The 12,093-nt window shown below is 33.7% G+C and overlaps 2 long non-coding RNA genes across 5 annotated transcripts; both read right to left on the bottom strand.

Annotated features, from left to right (window-relative positions):
- Positions 1-645: 645 nt before the first annotated feature.
- LOC129909053 (uncharacterized) lies at positions 646-1,474 on the bottom strand. The gene is made up of 3 exons (XR_008771393.1): positions 1,156-1,474; positions 995-1,093; positions 646-918 (listed from the first exon to the last, which is right to left on the bottom strand). It is a non-coding gene; the product is annotated as an uncharacterized LOC129909053 (long non-coding RNA).
- A 36-nt stretch (positions 1,475-1,510) lies between these two features.
- On the bottom strand, positions 1,511-5,331 carry LOC129909050 (uncharacterized). Of its 4 annotated transcripts, none has more exons than XR_008771389.1 (4): positions 5,123-5,331; positions 4,838-5,007; positions 4,458-4,781; positions 1,511-1,606 (listed from the first exon to the last, which is right to left on the bottom strand). It is a non-coding gene; the product is annotated as an uncharacterized LOC129909050 (long non-coding RNA). The 4 variants fall into 4 exon arrangements; XR_008771390.1 differs by lacking the exon at positions 1,511-1,606 and adding an exon at positions 3,623-3,743; XR_008771391.1 differs by lacking the exon at positions 1,511-1,606 and having other exon boundaries at positions 4,400-4,781; positions 5,103-5,331.
- Between the last annotated feature and the right edge of the window lie 6,762 nt (positions 5,332-12,093).

The raw sequence follows: 12,093 nt of genomic DNA, 5'->3' as shown, positions 1-12,093 counted from the left end.
TTGGATACACCGTTATTGTCAAATTTCGAAATTTACTTGAGAAAATTACAGATCGCGTGGGGCAGGCACCAAATTTCACTTTACTTTAATAAATAAAACTATTAATTATAACCGATAATGCACTTTTTACTTTTTTTTCACACAAATAGATTTAATTCTCTAATAATTAAAAACAATCATCTGTCATGTTGACAAAAAAAAACTTTCCTAAATATTTAAGGAAAATTTTCTTGCCTAACTTTCCAGTCAGCTTTCCAATAAAATTACCTAAATTGGAAGGATTTTTTTTTGACAGCTGACCAATCAGAGTCCAAGAAATTACCTAAATATTTAGTGCCTAACGTTTCTGAACCTGCCCAATGACGTGCTATACTTTTTTGTTTTCTTATTATTTTATTACTAAATAAATCTGTTTTAAGTTTTTGAAAATTTTATTTTGAAAATCAAAATTTTGAAAAAAAAAAAAATGCAGAAAATGACTTGGAACAGACTTTTCAAAATGTTATATAATTAAGTACTTATTTTTTTTTCAGCAAAAAATGCTGTTAGTTCAAAACTAAAAACCGAGTTTTTGAAAGTGTTATGTCGTTTTCGAGAAATGAAAGAAAAACCAAAGCCATTTTTTTTTTTTTAGAAAATCATTTATTTTTTTGTCTGGCTGGACTTGTTGACAAGTTAATTTGTAGAACATTAATCTTTCTTCTATAATTTTTTAATCATTTAGAAATTGTATGAAGATTTAATAAATTGACACAGGGTTAAATTATTCTTGAATTAATTCTGTTAAGTTTTCTTATAGTTCCCAATATTATGTATGTGACGCCCCTGATAAATAAGTATCCCCACCTCTGATCCAATGTCTTTCAATGGTTTGATTTCAATTCAGTTTTTAACTCATGTCAACCCACTGTATACCAACTGAAAGAGTTAGTTTACAAAGTTATATTTTCTTTTTTCAATAGAGACTAAGGAAAAACGAAAGACCTAATAGTACCTTCGAAGAGAAAACCACCCACTAAACCAACCCCAACCCCAAGAGGATGAGAAAATTTAAATATCGTATGGTTAATTTGATTTTGTATACACATTGTAACTGTGAGCAAAAAAATAAAAGCAATAAAACAAATTAAATAACGATTAGGTTTTATCTCTTACTCGTTTATAGGTGTCGCTGGCACTTCTCTCAGGCTATAAGCATTGCAAGTGACAATTATTATTATCATTTTGTAACAGGATTTGTCGATTAGAATTCATCCAATGAATAAAATATGCAAATTCAATGTCTTCCCAACACAATACGAAAGTTGTAGGTATAAAACTTTTTGTTTTTGGTTTTTTTGGTGAGTCTCAATTCTCAGACACAGTCTTGTATAATTCTTGGTCGTCGAAAGTTATTTTTTTTTTATTTATTTTGTTTATTCTGTTCTTGTTGTTGTGATGATAATGCTGGTAGGTATATAGGATGATAGTTGTTGGTTTTCTGTGTTGTTCAATGCTCACCCATGAAATGAAGAAATACTGCAGAGACTATTTTGTGGGTATTGCTTCCGGAACAAGTAATCCATGTGGCTTTATGGTGAAGTCTGACTTAATTGATGTTATATAGCTTTAAGAAATTTGTGTTAGCTTCAATTGACAATCTTATAGCTATACAAGATTTGCAATTCCTGTGTATACCTATTATAATGGTCTTAAAGTTTTATCATGTTACATGACTGTTCTCACAGAGAGGGAGAGAGAGAGAAAATAGAATGCAAAAGTTTTGGCATATAAATTTTAGGTTGACTTTAAAAAGCTTACACAGATTTGCCACCAAAAGATCTAATTACAAATTCCCTTTCATACTTTGCCACATATCTTCTCTATTACAGAGACAACGGAAAAAATATAACAAAAAAAGGTTGTGTTTTTTCAGATTTTGGGACAAAATTATGTTATTAATTTGATAGGTTTTATACTATTGAAAAAAAAGCTGTGATTCAAGTTAACGATTCAATTCTACGGCTCAAATCTGCGAATCTAAATTGCAACTCAAGTCTATGAATTAAGTCTGCGATAAAAGTCGGTGATTGAAGTCTGTGAATCAAGTCTGCGATTTAAGACTTCAACTCAAATTTTCAACTGAAGTCTTCGACTCAAGTCTTCGACTCAAGTCTTCGACTCAAGTCTTCGACTCAAGTCTTCGACTCAAGTCTTCGACTCAAGTCTTCGACTCAAGTCTTCGACTCAAGTCTTCGACTCAAGTCTTCGACTCAAGTCTTCGACTCAAGTCTTCGACTCAAGTCTTCGACTCAAGTCTTCGACTCAAGTCTTCGACTCAAGTCTTCGACTCAAGTCTTCGACTCAAGTCTTCGACTCAAGTCTTCGACTCAAGTCTTCGACTCAAGTCTTCGACTCAAGTCTTCGACTCAAGTCTTCGACTCAAGTCTTCGACTCAAGTCTTCGACTCAAGTCTTCGACTCAAGTCTTTGACTCAAGTCTTCGACTCAAGTCTTCGACTCAAGTCTTCGACTCAAGTCTTCGACTCAAGTCTTCGACTCAAGTCTTCGACTCAAGTCTTCGACTCAAGTCTTTGACTCAAGTCTTCGACTCAAGTCTTCGACTCAAGTCTTCGACTCAAGTCTTCGACTCAAGTCTTCGACTCAAGTCTTCGACTCAAGTCTTTGACTCAAGTCTTTGATTCAAGTCTTTGACTCAAGTCTTCGACTCAAGTCTTCGACTCAAGTCTTCGACTCAAGTCTTCTACTCAAGTCTTCGACTCAAGTCTTCGACTCAAGTCTTCGACTCAAGTCTTCGACTCAAGTCTTCGACTCAAGTCTTCGACTCAAGTCTTCGACTCAAGTCTTCGACTCAAGTCTTCGACTCAAGTCTTCGACTCAAGTCTTCGACTCAAGTCTTCGACTCAAAACTTTGACTCAAGTCTTTGACTCAAGTCTTTGACTCAAGTCTTTGACCCAATAAGTCTTCGACTCAAGTCTGCGACTCTAGTCGGCGGCGGCGACTCTAGTCTGCTACTCAACTCTGAAACTAAATTCTGCGCTTCGATTCTGCTGCTTTGTGACTTACCGTTCTTACCGTAATACAATAGCTTGGGACAAATTTTGCTACTCAAAAACAGGATACTTGCATAAACATTCGAGAGGTCCTTGAAGCCTAACCGAGATATAGAAATATGAAGAATATTAAGTATGACTGTAATGCATGATTTAAGCTCCATAAAAATAAAAAATAACTTCGTATATTCCCATATGGTGAAATATTTTGTTTTCTGATGTGGTAGACCTCCCTACTCCTACACATTTGCAACTAACAAAAAAAAAAATACATAATATCGTATTATTGCACTCGCTAACTGTAACAACCATTTTGACAGGAAGAAAAATCACTTCCAATCGAAAGCGTACACTCCAGAGAGGAGAGATTTATGAAAATATTAGCTCACTTTTTGAAATAAATTCGCTACCAGGCAAATGTTGATGCCTCTCTTCGCAAGGTTCGTCTGACAACGGGTCGACGAAGACTGCGGCAAGGGCAACGATATCTGGCTTCATCACCACCAGCAACAACTTTACAATGTTTTCAGTTTCCAAAGGTGAATATAAACATATATACCTTGCATCAATACAGGAAGCCAAACCACTAGAATTCCAGTAGCCAGTGTGAGGAAGGACCGCGTTTTGTGTTTTCCTTTTCCTTAAATGATAGCATCACTTGAGGTTTAGATTGCCTCTTTTACCGCAGACCTACGAAGTATAATATATGCCCCATTGAAACAGCCGAAATTCTGGTCGTCTTCATCATTGGTGGATGAAAACCAAAATAATATCATTATTTTGCTGGGGTAGGACCATACAAAAGCTGTCGAAGCAGCCTTTAAAGAATTCAAATTCGTTTACTATAGTGAATAAGCGTTGTTCTTTGAATATTAGGGGAAAAGTGGATGTACTTATATGGAGAAAACTCAAAATATCGAAAATCCAGAAATCTGAAATTTCAGAATAATATCAAATCCAGAACCCGAAAACCCAAAATCCCCAAAACGAAAACCTAAAAAATTATAAAAATTTTAAAATGTGTCTAAACTTTTCATTTTACATAGTTTTTTTTATTATCGGTTTATTTTCGAGATATTGGGTTATCGAGATTTAACATTTTTTAGACTTGGGTTTTCTCAATTTTGTGCTTTCGAGGTACTTAACTGACTTTTTTAAAAATAACTTACAAGTTTTACCTTTCCCTAACGATCAATAAAAGCAGCCAAAAATAATATTAAGTACTTCAAATTTTAAGTCGCACTCAAATATTGTGCTAAAGAAGGCTTATTTTGCTTTTTACTAACGTTATCTTTTTCTCAAGTTTAAAAATTATGAATTGTTCATTAAAATACCTTAAAAAAGTGAATTTTTGACAATTTTCAAACCTTCAAGATTTTGGGGAAAATTTCAAGTGTTTCTTACCTATTAGATAATAATATATTTTATGATATAGTTTTTCAACCATCAAACTTCGCCCCCTCATCCCCTTTTATCTCTATGTTGCCTGGGAATTTGAACCAATTGTCCAGAATCAAAGATGCGCCCAATACACACTCACACAGACAAAAAGTGAGATGGTAATAATATCTTTTGTGCTTCGGTGAGTTTTGAAATATATACACAGATAACATATAATTTGATTGCCTCGACTCTCTCTGAAAAACAGTAGCAAGTCAAAGAGTATGGTTTGGCCAACCTTTGCCCGCTTTATGGATGGATGGCTGCTCTTCGTTTTACTGTCGGTTACTGTTTTGTTAGACAAAATTTTTTTTTATCTTTTTCTTCATATACCCTCAACATACATGCTATTTGGTTTCGAGAAGGAGGTTTTCCAGAAAATCGCCTCTAACGTCAATCTAATTGTACTTTTACTTCAGTTGTTTTGATTGTGGAGGAAACTGAAGGATTTGCCACCACACATCCTATACTACCACTCCATTTGAACCGGCTGCTTTTCGTTCTTATTCCCAGACTTATAAGGTAGCAGTTTATAGAAATTTTTGTTGAATATTAGTTTTGGACAAAAAAAAAGGGAAGCATTATTTTTTTGGTTTATTAAATACATACATAGTATAATTTGGGCTTACACTATTTCCATTATGAGTTTTCCTGTTTCCAACTGGTTGGGCTTTTATTGTTTATAAATTTTATTCGAAGATGCGAAATAATAATACAAACTTTTTGGATACAATGTTTATTTAAAGTTTTCAATTTTGGTTTGAAGTTTTTGTTGATGGGAATTTGATTTCGAAAAAAAATATTATTTGAATAATTAAAATATCTACTTCCGGCAAAAATCAACAGAACAATGAAGGAAAACTCTTTGTTTAAAAAGTCAAGAACAAAATGAACAAAGCCTTGTGGAACTCTAAGTAGTGATGTTTTGTGTTTAATTTCATTAGTTCATCTTCCATTCCCAGGACATTATGAACGAATTAGTAGTTTTGATAGAATTGTTATAGCTATGTATGAGGAAAAATTTAATTTTGGGACCCAAAAAATACATATTTCGATAAACACTTCTGCTCAAATTTAACGCACATCCTATTTATTTTACAGAAAAGTCCTATTATTACTTTATGTCACAGTATCAAGGTTATTTTCTCAAATGAGACAGGAGTGATCTTAAACTCAAGGAATGGAATACAATATTCGTGGACAGTGGCGTACGTCGGGGCCCTGGGGTAAGACTAAATTTTGGGGCCCCTTTGATATTTGGGGGCCCCTTAGATACAAAAAAAAGTACGTATACGCCATACCTACATTTTTTTTGTATGGCTTATTTATTTTTAGGTTTATTTTAATGTATTAATATGTTCGTAGTGCACTTTGCTATACTTACTTAAAATTTCTATCATAAAAGTAGTAAATATTTGTTTAGAGACCCCTAAAATAAATTTTTTTGAAGCTTAGAATTGATAGTTCTTGGGGCCTCTATTCTGAAGTAATGTGTACACATTTGATTTTCCATCATCAAACAAAGTTTAATTCTTTAAGGACCACTGAAAAATTATTTTTGGGGCCTCAAAATTAAGTGCTTAGATCCCCCTAAAATATAATTTTTTTGGCGCCAAGAATTAATAGGTATTGGGGCCTCTGTTCTGATGTAATATTCGGAATGCCACCAATAACGTTATGTTTTTATTTTGGACCCTGATGTATTTATGTTGGGGCCCCTAAATTGATATTTAATTTTCCATTTGATTGTTTTGAACCACTGAATTAATAGCTTTTGAGGATCCTCAAATAATATTTGTCATGTCATCAGAAAATTTGATAAATATTTTTGTTCTCCTTAGTATCTAACAGATTTTGGGGCCCCCAAATTAATATTTGATTGCCTCTCAACTAAAGGGGTTCCTGAAAAAAATTTTTTGGATCCCCGAAGTCATATTTTTTGGGGCTCCTAAATTAATATTTAGTAATCCATCAACAAATGTAATTTAATTTTAAAAAAATTTAATTTAATTTATTTTTTTTTTAAGTCCTGAAGTTAAAGCATTTGGGGCCCTTGCAGGGCCCTGGCTTAAAGTTGTTTTTTTGCGTTTTTGGGGCCCTTAATGTATTATTTGTGGTTGCAAAGATTTTTCAAGTATAATATTTTTTGGGGCCCTTAGATAAAACTATAATTTTTCTTTTAAAAAAGCAGTTTATTTTTTTTTAGGGCCCCTGGGGTAACCTTTTTATCAGATCAATCAATATATATTGTGTGGCTACCAATGCATTATACATTACACTGAATGACATAATTTGTCTCCCTTGTATCCGAAGTGATTCAAATACATTTTAATTTACTTCGTAACTCAATTTATACTAACAGTTTCCCTCTCTGCATTGTCTCCAGTGGGGGCCCTGAGGTCGGTCGAAGGCCCCGGGGCGTCGCCCCACTTGCCCCAACGGAGAGATTTGCTGAAGTCTGTTGTCTGTCTATCAACCCGTGAACATTTTAGAGAAGAGTCATACATTTTCATGGATCAAAATCTGCTTTACAACACGTACGGAGTTAGTAAGCTCTCCTAGACATAGACATAAGGTGTCTAAATATACATGACTGATATCCTCGAAGAGCATGCGGTTCCAATCACCCCTAGATTTAGTCCACAGTTAAGACTGATGCGCAAAATGCATGCTGGAGTAGTTTGAGAATATCTTCAAGATTTCATTTAGGCCAGCTTTGCATTGGTCCCACAGAAATCCGGATTGAATTCAACAAAATATGTCCTGTAAATAATAAAGAGATGCTGACGCGCGTCACTTTTTGAAAACTGGCGTGAGTCACTTTTTGAAAACTGATGCACGTTACTTTTTAAAAACTGACGCGCGTCACTTTTTTAAAATTGAAGCGCGTCAGTTTTAAAAAGCAACTCATTTATACATAATAGGTATTAAAAACATGTGATATAAGGTCGAAATTTGTTTATTGTATTTTGTACCTAAAATGTTACAAAACCAAAAAAAAGAAAAAAACAGCTAATATTCACTTCTCTACTACCTACATCTGATGACATTTAAATGACACTTTTAAAATATAATGAGACAAAAATGGGCATTTAGTTTATAAAGCTGTTTAAAAGCTTGTTAAATTTAAAAGTGCTTGTATGGGTGAAACCAAAAAAAATCCCATTTTAAGGTTAAAAAGCTTGTTAAATGTTTAAAATTCCTTCGTCAAATAGGCCATGAGAAGCATACCTATGATAAAAATCGTCACCGTGAGACTCCCCACCATGTCTCCACAACAAAACAAAAGCAATTTCAATTAAACAATTATTTGGTTGTCAAACTTTTTTTCTTCTCCTGTTATGTCACGTTAATGCGGTAATGGCAATAGTCTCATGCTCAGATATATATTATAGTCATTAGCTAAATGTCAGTCAACAGCAAAAGAAGATCTTCAATTATTGTTAATGGTACTATTAGACAACCACGCATCACGCAACTCATAAAAAGAAAGTCCACAAAAGTTCTATAAGTAAACATACGCATTCTCTCGCTCTGACAAGGACAACAGCCTCCAGGTAGAGGTAAATGAAAGGGAACAAGACCCCTCTACGTCACATATATTACAAAACTTAGTCAGACAAAATAGTAGAAAAAAAAAATCATTAATGTAGATTAAGCCTCTAACGAAGAGTTTCCTTCCGTGCGGCACGTTTGTTAAACAACAACTATGTACCTACTATCTCTATCGGCATTTGGAAGTCCCCAAAAATATCAGTTCAATCCAAACAAACGTTTTCTTACTTCTTGGATTCTGGAGTGCGCAAAGTTAGGCAAGTATTTGTGTTCGCATTTCACTGAAGTCCCATTTAGAAAAGTTAATGTTTATCGAAGGTTTCAATGCTTGCCAAGCCACCACCTCCAGGCTGTTTTGGCCTCTGACTTTGCTCCCTTATTTAACAAAAAAAAAAAAAAATATTTCTATATGCGTGTATCTGTTGGAATGTTCATCAGAAGTTTCGTTGCTATTCTTTCTTATATGTACGAGTAATTCGTTTACTGATCATATTCCATCCCCTTGGCTTAACTAAACGTCAATTTGAAAGAGCAAAAACCCAGAACAAAAAGCTTCACATGATTATATGTCGTTCCAAGGATATACGGACTCTCTGATGGTCAAGTACATTCAAGAAATTCTGTGCTAACTTTAACTATACTACCTACCACTATACAATTGATTTCCCTTTCCCAAGTACCAAATATTGGGGCTGCACTTATCAAATCGGTTGGAATGTTTACACACAGTTGTACGTGGAAATATCCTGCGTCTGGGTCTTTGTTATAGTGTGTAGAGTATGTGTCCCTTTTGCCTAATTGAACATTCTAGGCCATGCCGAATCATCGCGTACTGATTGGAACCAGTGTCACATACTGTGATGGTGCAACAATAGATCATCAAACTCGCTTCACATTTTGTCCATGCCATTTATGGTCTCTAACCAAGTGATGCGAGCCCTCAAGAAATTCGGCAGTTCATGTAACCAATAGAAAGGGTCAACGCATTACAAAAAATACACTGGAAAAAAATATCTTAAAAGAAATTTTGAAACAGTCGACAGTTTTTTTCTTCAACAAGTATTTTTTGTTGATTGCGGTAGATAAAACCCTACTTGCCCAGCATTATAATCGCACCAGGTCGACGATAGAAGGTAGGTATTGTTGGCTTTTCTGAGGACAGAACGAGAGTGTGAATTGAGTCACAGGACCTCGTTTAAGTTGATTCTTATAAGCAGGGATAGGATGTTGTGGAATTTGCCTTTTTTTCTTGCTTAATCGTACGACATTATAGATTAAATACAAACACGTTTCACGTCCCCCTCGTTCCAAATATTTGTATTTTATTTTGCCTTTTTTTGCCTTTTCTCTTGTTATTGCCTTTTTTTGTCTTTTCCTATGTTTTTTTATCTTTTTAGCATTTTAAAGGTAATGCCTACACACAAAACACTCAAATATACAAACAAAAAGCTAACTTACTCAGTATATTACTTACTCAATATATCTATTCTATATTAAAAATTCACTAATTACCCCACACAAACAAATTCGAATGAAAAGATCTACCTATGCAACTTGTTTGTCTGCTATTGCTACCATTTATTGTCTTCTACGTTCTATTGCGCGGCCGACAACCGACACGTATCAGAGTTCAAAAGCTAACTTTCTCAATTTACAATACTCCATTGAAGAAGTTCTCCAGATTTTGGACATAATCCTGTGAGATTTGGAAGCTGCGAAAGGGGCAGTCGCAAAAGATGTTTTTGAGGGACTCGAAAAAGTTGAACAAATAAATTGCGTAATTTATTCCAATTAAATAGGGGTCCAGTCGTCTCTACAGATGTAGAGAGTTATTTTAGCTCCTTTAGAGCACTCTTAAGCCTGGTACGCTGCTCGCGCTAAATTTTAGCTCCCATACAAATTATCGAAAAATCTTAGCAGAGCTAAAATGAGTACCATACAAATTATCGATAACTTGTATGGAAATTTTTATTTAACTAGAATTTAGCGCGAGCAGCGTACCAGGCTTTAAGGGACAATCGCAGGCGCTTGTTAACTGAAAATTTTAAAAAACTTATGATTGTTCCAAATTACTGCAATTAATTTTTATATTTCATTCTTTTCTCAATAAATGCCTTTTTATGCCTTTTTCGGAGTTTTATTTTGCCTTTTTTTAAGTTTTTAGGTCCACAAGATCCTATCCCTGCTTATAAGAGTTAATGTTGGATGATTTTGATGGCAATCTTGTGAGATCGGGTCAAAATTCTGGCTTCAAAATTCTGCTTTTAAAAATTCTGCTTTTTTAGCGAAAATTCTGTTTTTCAAAATTCTGGTATTTTTCTAGTCTGCTTTTTAAAATTCTGCTTTTTAAAATTCTGCTTTTCAAAATTCTGCTAGCATTATACTTACTTAAACAAAAAAATTCTGCCAATTCTGTTTTTTTTTTTATATATAAAACAAAAATTAATATGGATTCAAAGAATGACAAATTATGTAGGTAAGTAATCCAATAAGTAGATAATTTTTCAAGAAGATGATTTTACAAAATTTTTCAAAAAATTAAAAAAGGGTTTGGAAAATGTTTTAAAGCGCGCGCTTTTTAACATTTTAAAAACCCTTTTTTTAATTTTGCAGAATTTTGAAAAACAGAATTATGAAAAGCAGAATTTTGAAAAACAGAATTTTGAAAAGCAGAATTTTGAAAGCAGAATTTTGTAAAGCAGAATTTTGAAAGCAGAATTTTGACAAAAGAATTTTGACCCTGGCAGAATTTTGACACCAACCCCCATCTGGAGTGCCAGTGAGATGCTTCTTCAGTTTCCAGCCATTTTTAACATTTTATTTGACTAATAGTTCAGTCAATGCAGAATCAAATTAAGAGGATATGTATAAAAAATGTGACGTTAACAAAATTTGTATGCAATAGTGAAATACTTGAAACTTTGAATATTTTGAGAACGACTTTTCTAAAAGAAATAAATAAAATAAATATAACTAGGTATCTTCCTTTCTCCTTTTCATGATTTCATTAAAGTACGTTCAAATAAGACGAACATTCGGAAGTTATATAAAAAAAAATTATTAAAGGACGGTCCTTGCTTTTTATTGTTCGCCTTTTATTTTCGAACATTTACTGTTCGAAAGATAGAGGGCGGCCAAGTTCTCAAAATTCGGTTTTTTTAAGTTTCCACATAAAGGTGTAAAACAAAACACTAAACTTTAAATGCAATGCTGTTAGGATGATAACGAATTTGACCCCTTTTTTTCAATTTATGAAATGATTTCAATTTCTATTGATGAAATTTTCAAAAATGAAACTAGGGTCATTTTTCGAAATTTTTGAAAACTTGATTACATAGTTTTTAAAAATTCAATTTAGCAGTCTTGTGAACTTCGATCCTCTTAAGTGAATTGTTAGTTGAGAATCGATGGGCCATAAGTCAACAGTCCACAGAAATTTTGTGTGAACTTTTGGCTAACTTGGGTGGTTTTTAAGTGTTAAGTCCATAATTGCTTTTTGGACTTATGATTGGGCTTACAACCCACCTAAGTTGGCCAAAATTTCAAACAAAAATTCATGTGGGCTTGTGGCCCATTGATTGCAATCTTCCGATATGCTAAGGATTGTCAAAATTCACATTGCTGCTGAGTTTCTGAAAACAGGTAGGTATTGAAAACTTACAAAATTAAGCGTGTTTCAATTTTGAAAACTAGAAAAGTTTAACTACTCAGACTTGACTATTTATTGTTCTATTGTTGCCATTCAATATTTATCCGTTAATTTACCAAGCTTACCCTTTGAATAGCTCAGATCGGTTCTTGTTCATTAATTGCTTTCCTGTTGATTTACCTGGCTTGGTATAGGTCAGCTGTTTCCTACACTCGGACGAATTCTTCTTAAAAAATTCAAAAGAGGTTTCTATTGAATCAAAATTGAACCATAACATCACTCTGAAGCAGATCTAATTCCCGAAATAAAGACAATAACTCAAATTCCATAAATTTAATGAACCTGAACTTTGCCGACAATTTGAGTAGGTAAGAGATTTTGGACAGTTGAGAAAAT

Source organism: Episyrphus balteatus, chromosome 2 (genome assembly GCF_945859705.1).
Source record: "Episyrphus balteatus chromosome 2, idEpiBalt1.1, whole genome shotgun sequence".
NCBI classification, from domain to species: Eukaryota; Metazoa; Arthropoda; class Insecta; order Diptera; family Syrphidae; genus Episyrphus; species Episyrphus balteatus.
The sequence above is the reverse complement of the archived record's forward strand: the minus strand, read 5'-3'. Positions and strand labels throughout refer to the sequence as shown.